This window comes from Dermochelys coriacea, chromosome 10, assembly GCF_009764565.3.
Source record: "Dermochelys coriacea isolate rDerCor1 chromosome 10, rDerCor1.pri.v4, whole genome shotgun sequence".
In the NCBI taxonomy this organism is placed as follows: Eukaryota; Metazoa; Chordata; order Testudines; family Dermochelyidae; genus Dermochelys; species Dermochelys coriacea.
In genome coordinates, this window is record NC_050077.1 from 9332943 (window position 1) to 9350168 (window position 17226).

General features: G+C 48.6%; 1 long non-coding RNA gene across 1 annotated transcript; it reads left to right on the top strand.

Annotated features, from left to right (window-relative positions):
- The first annotated feature begins 300 nt into the window (after nucleotides 1-300).
- Nucleotides 301-15608, top strand: LOC122456134. Its single transcript, XR_006274814.1, has 3 exons — nucleotides 301-3385; nucleotides 12595-12649; nucleotides 13775-15608. It is a non-coding gene; the product is annotated as an uncharacterized LOC122456134 (long non-coding RNA).
- Nucleotides 15609-17226: the final 1618 nt, after the last annotated feature.

Consider the following 17226-nt stretch of genomic DNA (forward strand, 5'->3'; position numbering starts at 1 on the left):
TAGGCAGCCAAGGAAAATAAGCCATGGATTTAATAGACCTTCAGGTCTCTTCGGGAGTCTACTAATATTTCTAGTATTGCATTGACACTGCAATCAAACCCAAGCACTTGTTCATTTCTTCGATGTATGGGTCTTTTCTTGCGTTTCCCTTGGGGGTGGGGGAGTCGGTGGGTGGTTGTTAATAAAGTGTCACCTCCCACTAATTTCAGAGTAGCAGCCGTGTTAGTCTGTATTCGCAAAAAGAAAAGGAGTACTTGTGGCACCTTAGAGACTAACAAATTTATTAGAGCATAAGCTTTCGTGAAATGCATCCGATGAAGTGAGCTGTAGCTCACGAAAGCTTATGCTCTAATAAATTTGTTAGTCTCTAAGGTGCCACAAGTACTCCTTTTCTTTTTACCTCCCACTAAGCAATATTTAAGGTGCACTGATCCTTAGCATATGAATGATCTATGCTGCCTGCACCCAGAAGGCCCAATTCTGATCTCACTTACACCAACTTTAAACCAGGGCCATTCCAGTGGTTCAGTGGAATTTCTTTGGGTTCTGAGCCCCGCATAATTCAGGACTCTATTTTCCATCAGTGCCTGGGCTCTGGGGATGCTGATGTTTGTACTTACTTCAAGAGGTATTTCTGGGGTCCATAGCTTGGAAACAAATAAATACCACTGTGCCCAAGGATGAAGTTTCACCGGGATACCACAAATCCAAACAAAAACTATGAGCCTCGAAGAGTTTCAGCTTGTGGAGTTCCCTTGAATTTTTCCATTAGGAGTGGAGGGTCAGAGTTGCCTCTCTTGCCTTTGGATTTGGCCTGCAGAACCAACCATCTTCCCAGACCAGCTTGGATCTTGGAGGATGCACCAGAGGCCAATGGCTCTACACCAGCTCTGAACTCCCCAGTTTTGCCAATCCAAGTGCCATGGATTCTCTGGGATCCTTCACTGGGGAGGTTCTACAGTATGGAAGGAAAGGCTCAGGCAATATTAACTTCCACTGTTTCTGCCCACAGTTGTGGGAGGGGGAAAAGTTTGCATGAGCCAGTTCTGCCCTGCCCCATCCTGCTGCCTCTGTGCTGAACCCCCCCTGGGAAAACTGAGGGGACAGAGAAAGCAAGCTAAAAGCAGGCAAAACTTCCGCTTCCATACGTGCAGGCTCTCATCTGCATCCTGAGGTGGAGGCAACCAGGGGGCCTTGGGAGAGTCATCAGAAGCCAGAGTTCCCCAAATCTGAATGAACATTTCCAGGGAATGGGGGGAATTGAGCGGGAGGGTGTTGTGACTTTCCTGGCATCAGGAGTCTCTTGCTAGAATCCCCTGAGTTCTCTGATGGCTCAGTGGCACCTCAAAGCCCTCTTCCCCCCATGAATAAATGTTCCATGGAGGGGTCTATGGCTCCACCGAGGGCATTCTGCTTATCACAGCCTCAGATCTAACCTAGGTCTGATTGTGGCCTTAATCCTCCAAACGCTCGCTCAGGCCAATAGTCCCACTTATCTACCTTTTCCCTCCAACCCAAGCTATACGTCCTCACGTGTGCTTCCAGGGGCTGATGCTCAGATATACTAAAGCCCCTTTGTGCTGCTCTGGCAGTGTAAAAGGACCACAAAATGGGCATATGTGGCCCCCTGAGAACATTTCTTGTGCAGGGAGACTTCCTTGCTGGATTAGAGCTGGCATAGGGACTCTTTCCTGGCCCTGCTTCTAGCCCCTGGGGTGGGGCATATCCTGGATGCACTGCACTATGGTTTTCCTCTGTTTCCCAGGCCCTGTAGGGGACCTTAAGGCTGTTGTAGCATACAGTGGGGGACTGAACAGACCCTATGTGACCCCAGAATACAAGAGGTTCAAAGGTTGCTTAAAGCCACCTAACCACTCCCTTCTCTCCCCTCCCCCAACTGTTACTACCCCAAGTAAAGAAGCTAAGTAACTGAGCATCAACCTCCCTGAGGGGCACAGCTCCAAGGGCCATTGGGCCAAATTCTGCTCTTGCGTGGGCTGCCCTCAGGGCAGAGATCCTGCCAGTCAGTGCAGCGACTCCAGCGGGTTCTGTTGGGGCAGGATGGTGTCAACTTACTAGTTATTCCAGATTTACCCTCCAAGTATTTCCAGGCAGAGTCTGGCCCAAAATACAGATATATTTTTAATTTGGGTTGAAATGAGTGTTCTGAACCCATTAAAAAAATCCACCCACTGAGTAATAGCCAGTTTCATTTTATTTAGTGAACACCCTCCCCCCTTGTCTTAAAGTGATAAAAATCTACATGTCTTCTCACCAATCTGTTGTTTCACATTGACATTTGGGCCCAATGCTGGTCTATCAGTACCATGCTGGCTTTAGGACTCTGCCGGCATCTAGCAGGGTTTAGGCCCATAGCTGTTGGGAGCTGAGCTCTGAATGGCTCAGCTCGGCTCGGCATGGACTACTGGCTCCACTCGGAGTGTAGCAAAGCAAGGCCTTGCAGCCCCCGCAGGCTAGTGTAGCACGGCGTTAAAACTGAAGTGACAGTATCCAGTTAAAAATCATGGATCAGACCATCCGTTCTGCCCTTTGATGATGGGAGAGGAAAACCCATTCCTTTGGCCCAAACAATGGCGGAGGCCCCTCTCTTTGACATTGAGGAAACTGCCACGTGTGTGTTGGCCCACATCCTCCAAGGTACTTAGGTTCCTAACTTCCACAGATTTCAGGCAAAGTTAGGAGCTTATATACCTTTGAGAATGTGGGCTTCAGTGGCTGGGGGGGACAGGGGATTCCATGGTAGGTTTGAAGAGTTCTGGGCCAAGGGAAAGCTGCTCATTATCCTTCTCTAAACCTGCCAGAATCTGGTAGAGGCTCCTGCTCTGTGCTCTCAACCCCCTTGGCACTGGCAAGGACCCAATGAGAGCATGTCTTCTGAGGGGAGTTGTGCTGCCAGGGTGGACTAAGGGGGCACACAGGAGGCAATGCCCTGCCCCTCATGAGGAGATGATTCTGAGGTAACTCCCTTTTCCCAGCCCTCCCGTGGGTTTTCCTGCAAGAGCCTGGGCTTTAGAAAGAATTCCCTACAGGTGTCATTAATTGCTAGAGCTTTTCAAAGCATGGCTGGGTCATTTTAGAAGGGTTTGCTTAAAGCTGCTGTGTGAATCATGCTCCCAGAGTTTCCAGTGTGAATAACTCTAGACCCAAAGAGAAACTCAAACCAGAGGGTATTTCCCAAGTATTATGCAAAAACATTTGTTTTGCTTGGGGTCAGTGCAGGAAATTCTAAGTTGTCTCATGTTTGCATGACTAAGAATTGTTGTTAATTACTGGTCCCCAATTCATTCAGAAAGTTCAGGAACTGTAGCCAACCCTGCAGTGAGCCTGGGATGGACTTTGAGGTAGTAACATCAGCAGACACCAGGTGAGTTTTGTATAGGGTCTGTTTTTTCTGCAACGTTGTGCATGGCTTGGTTGTTAACTCCAGGAATTATTTACACAGCTAGAATTATAAAAGTCTAATGTACTATCCACTGAATATGCATACTGTTTATTTTTTGCATGTCGCTCAGCTTGGACAATGAAACTAGACTAATCAGTTTAATTTTCTAGTTTCTGATCAGTGACATGGTTCTCAGCGGGTATCGAACTTGTGAGCTTTGGCACCAAAAACTACAGGCCTCTTTCATTGTAGCTAAAGGAGAACTCTTTTAACCGTAAATTGCAGGCTTTTGTCCTCACCAGGGCCAGCCAGTAGATGGAGACATGGTCAGATTCACTAAGCCAGTCTGTTATCTATGCTGATGTCCCAATCCTTGTCAACCATTTGTATTACTCATGCAACCCACCTGATTTAAATATATTTATATTACATTATCACATAGCAATGTTCTTCCAGGAGGGGGCAAGCTCTGGGATGTGCACACAGTAGGGGACTGGAAGGGCCTTTTCCCTGAGGAAGCAGCTGGCCCTCTTCTCCCATCCATGCTCTAGACAGAAGTCACCAGAGCACAGTCTCTTCTAGTGTCAGCACTCCAGCATGGTGCCACTATGGGTTTGGAGTTAACTCAGCAGATACAAACCCAGGGCCTGCTCCTGCTTCCATTGAAGTGACTGACAAGACTGCAGGACCAGGCAACCAAGCAGTTTTCCCATCCCTACAAAACGTCCCTTCTAGTGATCACTTCAGGCATACGCTGTGGTCACTGTAAGAGTTATACTGTACCCAATGTCAGCACTTTGCCGATCGGCCACGCAGGGCACTGAGAAAGCAAGAACCAGCCTAGTCCTTCTCTTCAGGCTGCAGTGAGCCATAAGGTTAAAAGCATTTGAAGCCCAATTTGTCACTCTTCCTCCTCTAGCTGTGCCAGAAAATCTCTTTCCCCCCTGGAATTTTCAAGGTGTAGTCTCTGTCCAGAGAAGGTTTGGGGAACTTTCCACTTGAGCTTTTCTCTGCATCTGGATCAGTTTGGAATATATTTTGCTTTCTATAAAATGGCAGACATCAACAGTGTTGATAGATTGTCATTCAAGCTAACACCGTTCCCCCACAATTGTACTCTTGTGAGCGTTCTGTTCCTTTAACACCGATCTGTGTCGTAGGGCTCTGCTGCTCTGTGAAATGAAAGCTAGAGGGCTAAGTGCAGTCGAAAAGCCTGCAACACCAGGCATTAAGGGTCTTTTCCTGCTCACAAAGAGAGTTTTGCTACTGGCCTCCATGGGTATGTCTGCACTGCAATTAACAGCCCCGTAGCCTGTGCCCCATGAGCCAGAGTCAGCTGGCACAGGCCAGCCACAGGTGTCTAACTGCAGTGTAGACATACCCCATTGGGCCACTACTGGGCTCAATATGTCTTCACTTTACAATTTAGGGGCCAGATCCTGAGAGCTGCTGAGCACCTCCTGCAGTGCTAAGCACTTTCAATTCCCAGCAAAGCCAGTGGTAGTAATTAACAGTGCTTCTCACCTTGCAGGATCTGGCCTGTCATCACTTCCCTATTCCATTTTACCTTCTGATGTGCCTCTGCTAGGTTTTTCTTTAATAAATGCGTTCCTGTCTCAGGCGCTCCTGTTAACGTCTCCCGTGTCTTCAGTGTAATGCATGGGAACCAGCTTCCTTGAGGTAGCCCAGGTGTCCCAGATGCAGGCTCCTCTATTGCATTTCAACATTTTTTGGATTTCCTGTGGACTTCCACAACAACATCTGGACAGTGAGTGCTGTGGGCCTTTGGGCCTCATCCTGGAGCCCCCGGATGCAATAACTCTGCAGGAGCAAACCGCTTCCAAATGTTTGTCCTGTAGCTTCCATTCAAAAAGTGACGTGTTGCCAACTTTCTAACAAGGGCTCCCTCGAAAATGCTCTGCCCCCGTCAGTGTCACGGGTTATATGCCTGGGGTGAAATACTCTCCCTGCTTCTGGGAACCCCTGCATCATTTCCATACTTCCTCCCCCTACTCCCCAAAATCTATTTACTCTATATTCCTCCCCTCAAAAAATAATCCCTTCCACATGCATCCTTCCAACTCCTCATGCATCTCCCTCCCTAGCTGAGGCTCCTACAGGTTGCTTCCCTTCAAGGATTAAAATAAGGGGAAGAGGAGAGAGTATGGGGGAGCATCATTTTCCCTCTTCTTTCCTCCTCTATGGCTGTTGCAGTGAGATCTCCCCCCACTACACATCCCCCAACCTTCTCTTGGTAATGGTAGGGGGGTTGCCTATGGTCTCTGGCTATGGGGAAGGCAATAGGTCTCTTCTAGGGCAGGGTGGTCAGTTGGTGAATGGAGCCCATTAGGCTCTTGAGGTGGGTGGGTCTCCTCTGCCTGCTGCAGTCTCCCCTCACTAGACGGGGGGTGGGGAGTGGACCTCCCGGGCTGGCTAAGGAATCTATGGGGCCTGAGTCTCCTTTGGTTGGTGCGTGGGGGAACATAGCCCCAGCTCCCTTCCAGATCCTAATCTGGGGCTGGGGAGTGCAAGGTGGCTATAGGATTCCCACTCAATTCAGTGCTCAGCCCAGCTCCTCACTTCCTCCTCCTCCTCCTGCTTCATTGGAACAGCTGGCAGGGAAGCGGGGTTGTGAGAACTCTGTGGCATGTCCCACGGGTGCCCCTCCAGGCCCTAGTGCCCAAGAACAGAGGTCCCCTTGCTGCTGTCGTGCCAGGCTCCCAGCAATAGTGTGCTTGCTCGGACAATGGCTCGACATTTGGGCAAGCAAAACTGACCCAGTGTTTCAGGGAGGATTGGAAGCAGTTTTGTGCCACCTCCCCATCTAGATGTCGCCAGTTCCTCTCCCTGATTTGGAGCCCACTGTGCCCAGGGCTGGCCTAAGGATTGTGGGGGGTGCATGTGGGGGGGTGTCAGTGAGATGATTCCTTGGCAGTACGCTGACCCATTTGATGTTCAGAGCATGTGTCCAGGAAGATCTTTAGCCTCCCACATTCCCCATCTGTGAGTGGGAGCCGGGGGTGGGGGGTAGCCCAGCTTTAGCTATTGGTCTGTTTAAATCAGTTGTATTTTCAAGGCTCTTTGCAAGGAGCCAAAAAAAGCTGCTGTTACCAACCCCATCCAACTCATTGCTAGCTGCTGCATTTCCTCCATCTCGTATAGTATTTCTGCCTTTCTGCTGTGGAGCAAGGGTTTCCTGTCATGCTAAACTCCTGTGTAGCTGCTTGCACACTGGCATGAAGTTGCTTTGAAAGCTGACAGGTTTGCAGGGGAGCGGGAGGGGGGAGCTGCAAGGTGTGAAGCTAATGCGATTTGAAACTCACAAAATTGCTGATTGCAAAGTCAGGGTAAGGGGAGGGCAGCAGAAGCCCTAGATTCTTTGGCCCAGTCCAGCACTAATGCTGCCCCCTCCCTGGGGAGCAAAATGAGGCTCCCCTCCCAGCCAGCCCGAGAACTGGGGGATGCTGGGACCGAGTCTGACCAGGACTCCAGGGGTCAGGTGCTGGCTGCCACTGCAGCCTCTCTGCACTGGGCCAGTGGCACAAAGGAGCTGCAGCCAGCTTAATCAGCCAGCTGAGGATTCCTTAGCATGGAGGAGTACCTGGGTGGCACAGAACCAGCATAGTAGCTCTAGCCCAGGTCACTTGCAGCCAGCCAGCCCCCCACCCCCCAAGTGTAGGGCCAGGAGAAAGGGTCAAGGCCACAGTGCTTTGCAGTGCAGCCATCCTTGGCTGCTGTAATGGCCCCTTGGGAGTCACAGCAGCGAGCACAACTTAAAGAAGCCCTGAGGCTGCTCTACGTTGTGTGGGAATGAACCATCCCCCAGCATCAGGGGGACATAAACGGGCTCTTAGCCCCACAGCTTAGAGCCACCTTGCAACCTATCCACATCTACACCAGACAGAACTCAGCCACAGCTAAGAACTGATGCCCCTCTTTCTTATACTATGAAAAGTGAATGATAAAGGGCATGATCCTGTTCCCATGAAGGGAATGGGAATTTTGCCCTTGACTTCATGGGAGCAAAACCAGGGACTCAATTCTAAGAACATTTCATTGCTCATTGGTAGCTCATTTTATCTATAGCTCTCAGAGCACTTACCTTTGTTGCTAAGGTATCACTATCATTACCTGAGTTGGGGAGATCAGCTATGCAGGCAGCCTGCTGCACTGCAGTAGGGGTAAAGTGAAGTTTTGGGTGACACCAGGGTAAACCTTTACTCTTCTGAAAAGCGCCATGGGAACTTCAAGGCCCATGCAGAGCAGATAGGACCTTAATGTTTAAGAAAACTCCCACACAGCAAACTGTATGGTTACCCAAAGAAACCTTAGCATTAGTTGGCTGTCTACTATGGAATGTGTCTCAGAAGAATTTAAGGATATAATCAAATCCTTTCCCTAACAACTCCAAGAGAAGGTCTACAACCTCATCTTCCACTAACCCACCCCAGGGACCTTCTACATGCTTCCCAAGATGCACAACCAAGGGAACTCCAGCAAACCCCTCATATCTGGCCATGGCACTTTGATTGAAGGAATATCAGGACACTTAGAAACTATCCTCAAACCACTCACTGCACCAAGGGCCAGCTTCTTCCGGGACGCAACCGACTTCCTCCAGAAACTCTGCAATATTAACAACCTCCCTCAGAACACCATCCTTGCCACCATGGGTGTCACCTTGCTGTATACAGACTTTCTTCACAATGACAGCATCACTGCCTGCCTCAAATATATACAAGACAATGGACAACCCTCAGATATCCACTCCAAACTCATTGCCAAACTCATCCATTTCATCCTCACCCATAACCATTTTACATTCAACAGCAAACACTTTGTCCAAACCATGGAAACAGCCATGGGTACTAGGATGGCTCCCCAGTATGCCAACCTCTTCATCTTGAGGAAGAATTTCTGGACAAATGCACTATGAAACCAGTGGTACACCTGAGATATATTTCAGAGTAGCAGCCGTATTAGTCTGTATTCGCAAAAAGAAAGGAGTACTTGTGGCACCTTAGAGACTAACAAATTTATTTGAGCATAAGCTTTCGTGAGTTACAGCTCACTTCATCGGATGCATGAGATATATTGATGATCTTTTCATCCTCTGGACAGATCACCTAAATGCCCTCAGAGAATTCCACCACAACTTTCACAACCACCACCCATCCATCAAACTGTCTCTAGAAGGCTCCCACACCACCATCAGCTTCCCTGGGCACCTCTATCAACATCAGCAATGGAACGCTACAGGCAACTACATACAAGAAACCCACAGATCACCACACCTACCTTCACAGATCCAGTAACCATCCCAAACACACCAAGAAATCTATTGCCTACAGCCAGGCACTCAGGTACCACAGAATATGCTCTGGGAAGCAAGTGTGGGATACACACTTCAAAACACTTTAAATTGCCTTCTCCAGACAAGGAGACTCCACCAGAGAAGCAGATTGCATCATGGAACAGACCACCCAAACACCCTGAGAGAACCTGCTTCAATATGGAAATTCCCTCCATCTGACTGCACTCCCCTAGCTGTCACCTATTCCCCCCCTCTCTCCCCGCTCCCGAAACTGGAATCCATACGAGGCATCATTAAACAATTACAATCCATATTTGATGGGGACCACATCCTTAAATAAAAGTTTCCAAAACCCTCTCCTCTGGCCTTCAAATAACCTCCCAGCCTCACCAAACTCATCATCAGAAGCAAGCTCCCCACAAACTAGGACCCACCAACTGAAAGCAGCACTAACCCTGCCACAACAACAGATGCACAACCTGCAGGCATATCTCCACTGCTATGCCTATGATGATCAATACCACCCATAGCACACCTTTCAAGATCCAGGGGTCCTACACATGTCTATCACAACATGTGGTGTACTTCATCCGTGCACTAAATGCTCCCATAACAATTACATGGGTGAAACCAGATAATCACTACCCTCTTGAGTGAACTCGCACAGAAAAATGATAAAAGAAACACCCTATCACCTGTAGGGGAACAAAAAAGAACAGGAGGACTTGTGGCACCTTAGAGACTAACAAATTTATTTGAGCATAAGCTTTCGTGAGCTACAGCTCACTTCATCGGATGCATCTCAGATGGTCTAATACTGATCTCATCCCAGTGCAATGCTGTTGGCTTCAGTGGTCAGTTATTCCTGTTTTACACTTTTGTGTTAGTCGGATCAGAAACGGCCTCATTGGCCTTGTCCACATTAAGAACAAACCAGAGTTATTATGACCACATTTGAACATTGTTGTTCTACTATCAGGCAGAGTCGACAGGGGTATTTTTCCTTTATAACCATTGATTCCCAGTTTGCCGATTTTTAAACACTGACCAACTATAATGTTTTACAGAAATTGATAATACTTTGCTCTTACATAGTGCTTTTCATCCAGAGATTTCAAGGATTTTGATTATCGTGATCCCCATTTTAAAGACCGGGAAACTGAGGCTCAGAAGCAAAATGTCTGGCCCAGGGTCATTTAGCAAGGCTGTGGCCATGCTGGGAATAGAACCTATTTTTCCTCAGTTCCAGTCCTCTGCTGTAGCTCCTAGGCCATACTGACTCTCCAGCCAGTCTCGTGACCCCCCTGGGAGGTAGGGAAGTATTATTATGCCCCTTTTATCAATGAGAAAACTGAGGCACAGGGTGCTTAAATAACTTACCCAAAGTCAGTGGCAGCTCTGCTTGCCAGCTTAATCTGCTGGGCCACTGGAGATTGTGGGCTTTTCTTCATTAGGGATTATTGCTGCAGTGTAAGAAATGAGACCAAGGTAGATTTGCACTGCTCTGCACTGGTACGGAGCATCTACACCTAGGGGTTTGCACTAATGGGAATCCACCAATGCCAAAATCCCTAATGCAGTCTAGCACTACAACTGCTCTGTGGCACACTCCTCTGCTGGCTGCCCTAGAGACCTGCCATGCTTTCTTAGACCCAATTCTGCAGCCTGTCACTGCAGTGCCTCATGCAAAATAACCAAGCTCCCCCGTCTCAGCCCATGGGTGCACTGATAGCCTTGGATGACCTCCTCTCAGCCTCCTCCAGAGCATTTGCCAGGCAGTTGAGTTGGCCTTGCTGCCCAGTGCTTTGGGGGAATTTTTAACATCCTAGTTCCCAAGATGCACTGAAGCTATTTGACTGATAATTGGCAGGTTTCAGAGTAGCAGCCGTGTTAGTCTGTATTCGCAAAAAGAAAAGGAGTACTTGTGGCATCCTATGAAGTGAGCTGTAGCTCACGAAAGCTTATGCTCAAATAAATTTGTTAGTCTCTAAGGTGCCACAAGTCCTCCTTTTTTCTTTTTGATAATTGGCCTTGGTCTAATTATGACTGTATTAGCGGGAATAAAAAAGACATAAGTGGAAACACAAAAACCCAACAAAAGTTGACCTATTAATATGAGGGCTGGAGCAGCAAGGCCTTTCGGATGCAAATTCTGCCCCAGGAGGTTTTTCCTTCCCTGAAAGATTTTCTGTGGTGTAACGCCCAGGGCTGTGTTAGGTTCTCACTGCATCAGCCAGCACACCATGGTCAGGCAGCATGGGGAGGATGCAGAGGAATTCAGCTTGCCCTTATCCTTCTGCAGTCACAGCCTTGTGAGGACAATAGTCTTGTGGTTAGGGGATAGGCCTGTCAGGCACTGGGTTCTGTTGCTAGCTTGGCCACAGGCTTCCTGTGCAACCTTAGATAATATGCTTGCAAGGGCTGGTCTGCACATAGTTTTTGTACCAGTCTTGCTATGTCAGTCGGGGCATGATTCTGTACTAATATAGTTAGGTACCTTGTCACGGCTGCAGGGTGAGCTGCACCCCCTCAGACCTTGGGCCTTTACCTCTCTCCCAGGATGGAATTTCATAGTTCCCGCTCTCAGAGCGGGCCCTGGGCTACAGTACATTGTATCGCAAGGGTGCTTCTCAGTAGGTCCGACTGAGTTTGGGCCCTGCCGTTTTTCCCCTCAGCAGTCTGTGACCAGTGGGGAGCACAGTGACCAAACAGTCTTCTTAGAACCCAGACATTGCTAATTTAGCAATAGGAACACAGCAATTAGAGGGACAGGATTGAAACCAAACAACGCCCCCACACAGCTTCCTTACCCAAACCCTGCCATCCTGTGACAGTGACCTAGCTTCTCCAGTCACCCCCACCAGATTTCTGTGTCTCATCTGATTCCCCCCTGCCCCAAATAACTGTTGTCTAGCTAAAAGTCAACCCCATCCCCATCTAAAGAGGGTCCCTTTAATCCTATCATAGCTCTTTTGTTCTGTGTTTGAGGCCCTTTTCCAATCCTGGTCCAAACCAGTTTTGTTGATTGGCTGGAGAGGAGACAAAATCATCAAAACTAATAGCTCTGGCATTGTCCCTTTACAGCTCTTAAGTGTTTGCTGAGAGGTGGCTATCTGAAACCATTCCTTTTCCATCTTGCCTGAGAGCTCTCTGTTGAATTAATCCAATGTATTCATACTGTAACCACCCAAATAACCAGGCCACCATAGCGTCGCCATAAATGATCACAGGGCAGCTCCACATCTATCACGCTGGTACAACCCATTTGTGGACGCTGTATATAAAGTATCTTATACTGATCTAGTGTGTTCCCCTTCCCGTACTGGAATAAGCAAGACTGGTATCACTGCATCCACACGGGAGGGGTGTGTGTGTGTGTGGTGCTTAACTGTACCACTACAGTTAAAGTGGCATAACCTTTTTGTGTAGGGGGATTATGTTTTTGGTCAAGTTTATTCTCCAGCTTGTTTTGTATATTCGAGGCTGAGGTCAGGTCTGTCCATTTTTCCTGGAAGACGCTACGGCTGGCTGGAGAACAGGCAGGGTTAGGAGATCCCATGCAAGTGACATCTGATTAACGGAGATGGGGAGTGACTTTTAGTTAGTCTTCTTACAAGGCTTTTCTTTAACATTTAACTCCAAAGGGGTAAGAAACAATCGAAGAATGGCTTTCGCTGAGGATCCAGCAGCCCCATTCCTTCAGTTAAAGCACTAATAAAGTTGTCTGCACACAGCTGGGACATCCCAGGAGTCCTTCCATAAAGCCTGGGAACATCAGACAAGGACATACCGGATATTTTAAAGACAAAAAATTATTGTGGGAGGGGGAGAACATTAAGGCCTTTTAAAAATGATATACCCATTGTGTTCTCCCCAGGTTCTCTCTGTACAGTATCCCTGACTCCAAAATGAGGGCAACGACACTTCCCCAGGTTAGTGTTCGCCTGGTGCTTTGGGATCCTCTGATGGAAAGGGCTACAGAAATAGGTTGTTTTGTTTTTGTTTTTTCAGGTTCTGGTTTTATTTACACTGCACCTCTGGGCTGAGGAACAGGGAGTTTCACTCAGTGCTCAATAATTTACCTTGCAGTGTACAGTATTTGATAATTTAAAACGAATGAAACAGAGTGGTAGCTGGGACAGACCTAGCCTAGTCCTGCAATGGAGAGGCCTTTAGCTGGGAGAAGGGTGCAGGGGTTTGTGCAGTAGTTAAGGTTGGTAGAAGCTTGTGTGCAGGCAAGATCTTGTCCTGTCTGGCAAAGTAGAGGGCCACTGTGATTTAAACAGCACAAGCCCTTGGCTCTTTTGCTAGGCAGAGCTGCAAGCAATGAGCAGGAAACCTGCTGCCCTTGCTCCAAAGAAGCCGTTCTCACTGTGATGGCAGCAAATCCCTGTTTATCTTGTTGCCCCTCTCTTCTCCTTTTCTTTCCCAGGGCATGCTGAGGGGAGTGAGGCAGCTGCAGTGAAGCAGCTATTTCAAGAAAGGCAGGGAGGTAGGGGGCAGGGTATTGCTCACTGTTTGGTGGTGGTTTTCATCCTGCCAAGCTGCCCACATGGAAAAGAAATGACCGTTCTTGGGCCAGTGATGTGGCTGCTTCGCCCTGCCCTGACTGGCCCAAAACGCCCTAACTCCAGGAAGCACATCTCAGCCTAAGGGGATCCGATCCTCTCATGGTCTTTCCAGCTGCTGGTGGAGAGAACCAGAGGTTCCCTATGCCCTGGCAATCCATGCTTGCTGTATTGGGCTGTGGGGGCCATTGATATCTGGTGCAGTGGAGCAGCCTGAGAATATGCGGGCAGGGGTGCAAAGGTTAAGGTTAAAGTCACATTCTCCCCCTCCTCATGAAATGTGCAGTGGGCTCCTGTGTACAGTGTGTGATCCTGCCTGCACACTAACGAGAGCATCTCCTTGCCTGGTAGAGCCAACATCCCATCCCCTGCTGTGAGGTCCTTTTACTGCTCAGCCTTCCTGGCCAGAGGGATTAGTGGGGTGCAGGGGAACAACAGGCTTGGGTGGAAATGGAAATCCAGAACAATTAATTGCTCTTCATTTGTCAGGAGGTGAGAGCAGCTGGTTCAGCCCCTAGGATCATGACCTTCCTGGGCAAGGGGCATGGCTGGCTGTGAATCCCTGTCTGGACAGACACCCAGTGCTGGCTGGTGGACTGAAGAAGGTGGCTGTTCCAGCATTGTGCCAGGTTCCCCTGCTGGAGCTGGGCGTCCCAGCATGCTGGTCAATGGAGCCTGGCAGTGCTTCAGAGAAGAGGGAGTTTTGCATTCGTATCAATCTCTGCCAGTCAGTGACGGAGCAGAGGGAGAGAAGTCCAGGTCGGTGCCATAAAAGGAAATGTATTTCACTCCTTCCCTCCTCCCTCAACTCTAGAATCCCTCAGCATCCGGGGGTCCCTTTGCACTCCAATGTACCTGCCTCATTGACCAGCCCCCCCCCCCCCCCACATGCAATGCATTATAGTCACAACTTTTCCAGCCACAGAGGAGTGGATTGGATTTCCACAGAAGCCTGCAACACTCAGTTCTCCATAGGGGTCACTGTTGAGCATCACTGGCAACTTCCTCCCCCCAGGACCTGAAGATGCTCCACCTGCCCAGCTCAGGGAGCGAGAGAGGTGGCTGTGGGACTGGTGCCTGTGTAGTGGCTGGCATTCCTATTAGACCTCTAGCTTTTTGCATTGGTTCTCCACCTCCACAGCCAGCTGGCTGTTACTCAGCTCCTGTTCTTTGTGGCACACTCGATACTGCCTTCCATTGCGAAAGCAGCTAGCAGATCAGAGCCTGTCCTGCAGCACTGGGCTAACACAGCCGCTCGGCTCTAATGTCCCCGGGGGATGAACAAAAGGGGGAACCAGAGCTATAAAAAATGCATGAATTTTAGAAAGGACTGTGCTGAAGGAAAAGGCAGCACGTGGCTGAGATGAAAGAGCAACCAGCACTTCTGCAGAGCAGTGTGCTTTGGCTCGCTTCACTCCCACCCACCACACCGTGTCCCAAATATACCACACTCCCCTCAGAAGAACAGGGGATAATAATCTTAGCTATCAGCCAAAAGCAGAAGCTAGAATCCCAACCCTTCGCTTTCCAGATGGATTCAGATTCTAGTCCCAGGCTTTGAACTGGCACTGGTACCCTTAGTTCTGGGTCAGAGCTAATACTGGGTGGGAACTGTTTCCTTCTTCCTTTTGGTTTGGGCCTGAAATATTCCCGGAATTGGTGCAGTGTTGACCCAAAGTGACAGAAATCTCCCCCGAACAGCTAAACTAATGAGATTTCTGCATTCTTGAAACCAAAACCCTCACCTGAACCCTATCCCCAGTTGCCCCTTGAACCCAAACCCTGACATAAATCTAATAGGGAGTGAAACCTCACCATCTTGTCCTCTCGCTATAGCTAACATGTGGGAGTGTGTGTGGCACCAAAGGCAGCCAACGTTTCCATCATAAACCCTGGTATCTGGGAGTGACCCATCCATAGAACTTCAGTCTGAGCTAAAAGTTGGCGTGTGAAGTCTGAACAAGGAAGGAATAAGTTACTTAAAAATGACTGATCCAATTTAAACATATACAAAGGCCAAATAAAACCCCACCCTTAGAAATGCTGTCGTTTCAGTGCTCTGTGTTCTTATAACCCCAAAACAGCTTTGATTTAAAACATGACATTTCCAGGACAGTGTAAGACAAGCAAAGCACTCCTTCCAGCTGAGAGAAGGTTTATCACGCTCCTACTGGCTCGGGAAAGGTGGAGCTGCTGTATAGCTCCTGGCAGGGTAGTTGCTTGGGCCCAGAAGGGTCCTGGTTCTGTCACAGTGATGCAGGATGCACACAGAATATACCATATTCTGTCCTTACTCACCTCAGTGTAACCTGGAGTTCTTCTGCACAGACATGTATAGAGTTTCTAGGGCATCACACTAATGTACTGAAACAGAGTTTGGACCAAGAAATCCAGCTGTTGGTTGGTGGAATATGCGGTAGTGTCTGGCAGATGCAGCAGGCATCATATAGACCAGTTGATCTGATGTGCTGCCCTGCGTTTACAGATGGTCCAAGGAGATGTACTTAAGGCGTATGACTTCCCACGAGGTGATGTATACTATAAATGTTCCCAATAGTCAAGGATTACACCACTAACTTCCCACTTTGCTCATTGTATTATAGGATATCCAAGAGATTGGTGTCACAGTTCAGGGCAACCGCCCCTGTATTTCCCCTTGTGGTCCAGTAAGGGCACCCATTGTTAGGATCCCGGCTTCCAAGCTGTCACCTCTCTTGGGTGGAGACCCACATCTCTCCCCCACTGACCAGGTATTTCCAGGTGTTTGGCCTCCATACCTATACTGTGCATTCCGCAGCAAGTCAAACTGCCTCCCCACTCCTGCTTGGTCTTCCTCAGAGGCTATAAGCAGCATAATTGCTCACAGTTGAAAATGACCACAGGCTCTTTCCACGCAAGCACATTTTTTCTTAAGGTGAAAGCATTACAGAGAACATATTAAACCAACAAAAGCACCCGCATGCATGCTAATATCTTACCAGAGATTACCCAACTACAGCAAGCGGCCCTGGCAAGTGATCAATCCTTCACACCCCACCCAGGCGTTTTCCCGGGTTACAAGTTCATAACACCACATTTGGCTGAGAACAAGAACCCCCCAGGAAGCTGTGAGGTGCTCCTTTCTACAGTTTAGGCCTTTGATCCTGGGAACAGGTAATTCATAGACAAAGGCACCTTCTCAGGGTGAAGCTTCAAGGCTGAGTTCTTGCATAACTGGAGCGGTTACTTCTGCTTACACCCGCCTTAGAGAGTTCCTGAGAGATCCACTTACCTTCAGAAGTTCACATTGTTTCCAGTAGTCCTTTGATGCTCATAACACTTCCCAGGATTTACATTAGCCATGTCTCCCCCGCCCCCCTCCCCAGAGCTATTACATACAATCCCACAACAATGCCATAACTGTCACAATAGGAACAAAGGGTCAGATTCTCAGTAACATTCGTGTAAATCTAGAGCCACTCCACTTCAGAGGATAAACTCCAGCTTTACACTGGCATGAATTAGATGAGAATCTGACTCAAAGCCCCTTAAGGAATGTGGCTCATTAATCTCACCTTCCAGTACATAGGTGTAAGGATGGGTGCTTAGAATGGGGTAGTGCTGGTAAAAGACCAATCAGTTTCTGTTTGCAGTGGCTCATGTGACAGTCTGATTAGAACTATCACATCATGCCAGCCTGGCTGTCTCTCCCATCAAACGGACAAATCCGCAACGTGAGCAGCTCAGAAGATGATTCCCTTGCAATAACTTCAGAGAGAAACAAGATCAATGTCAAATCCTAACTGCGGGGCCTGCTTTCAGTGCAGGCTTCGGCTCAAGCTTCATCAAACCCCTCCTGGTACCACCGGTGCAGTACAGCTGGAACAATGGCCACAGCTTCAAATGGAAACGCCAGTGCTTGCCAATTTTTTCCGGCATGGGTAGCAAAATATGGCTGTGAA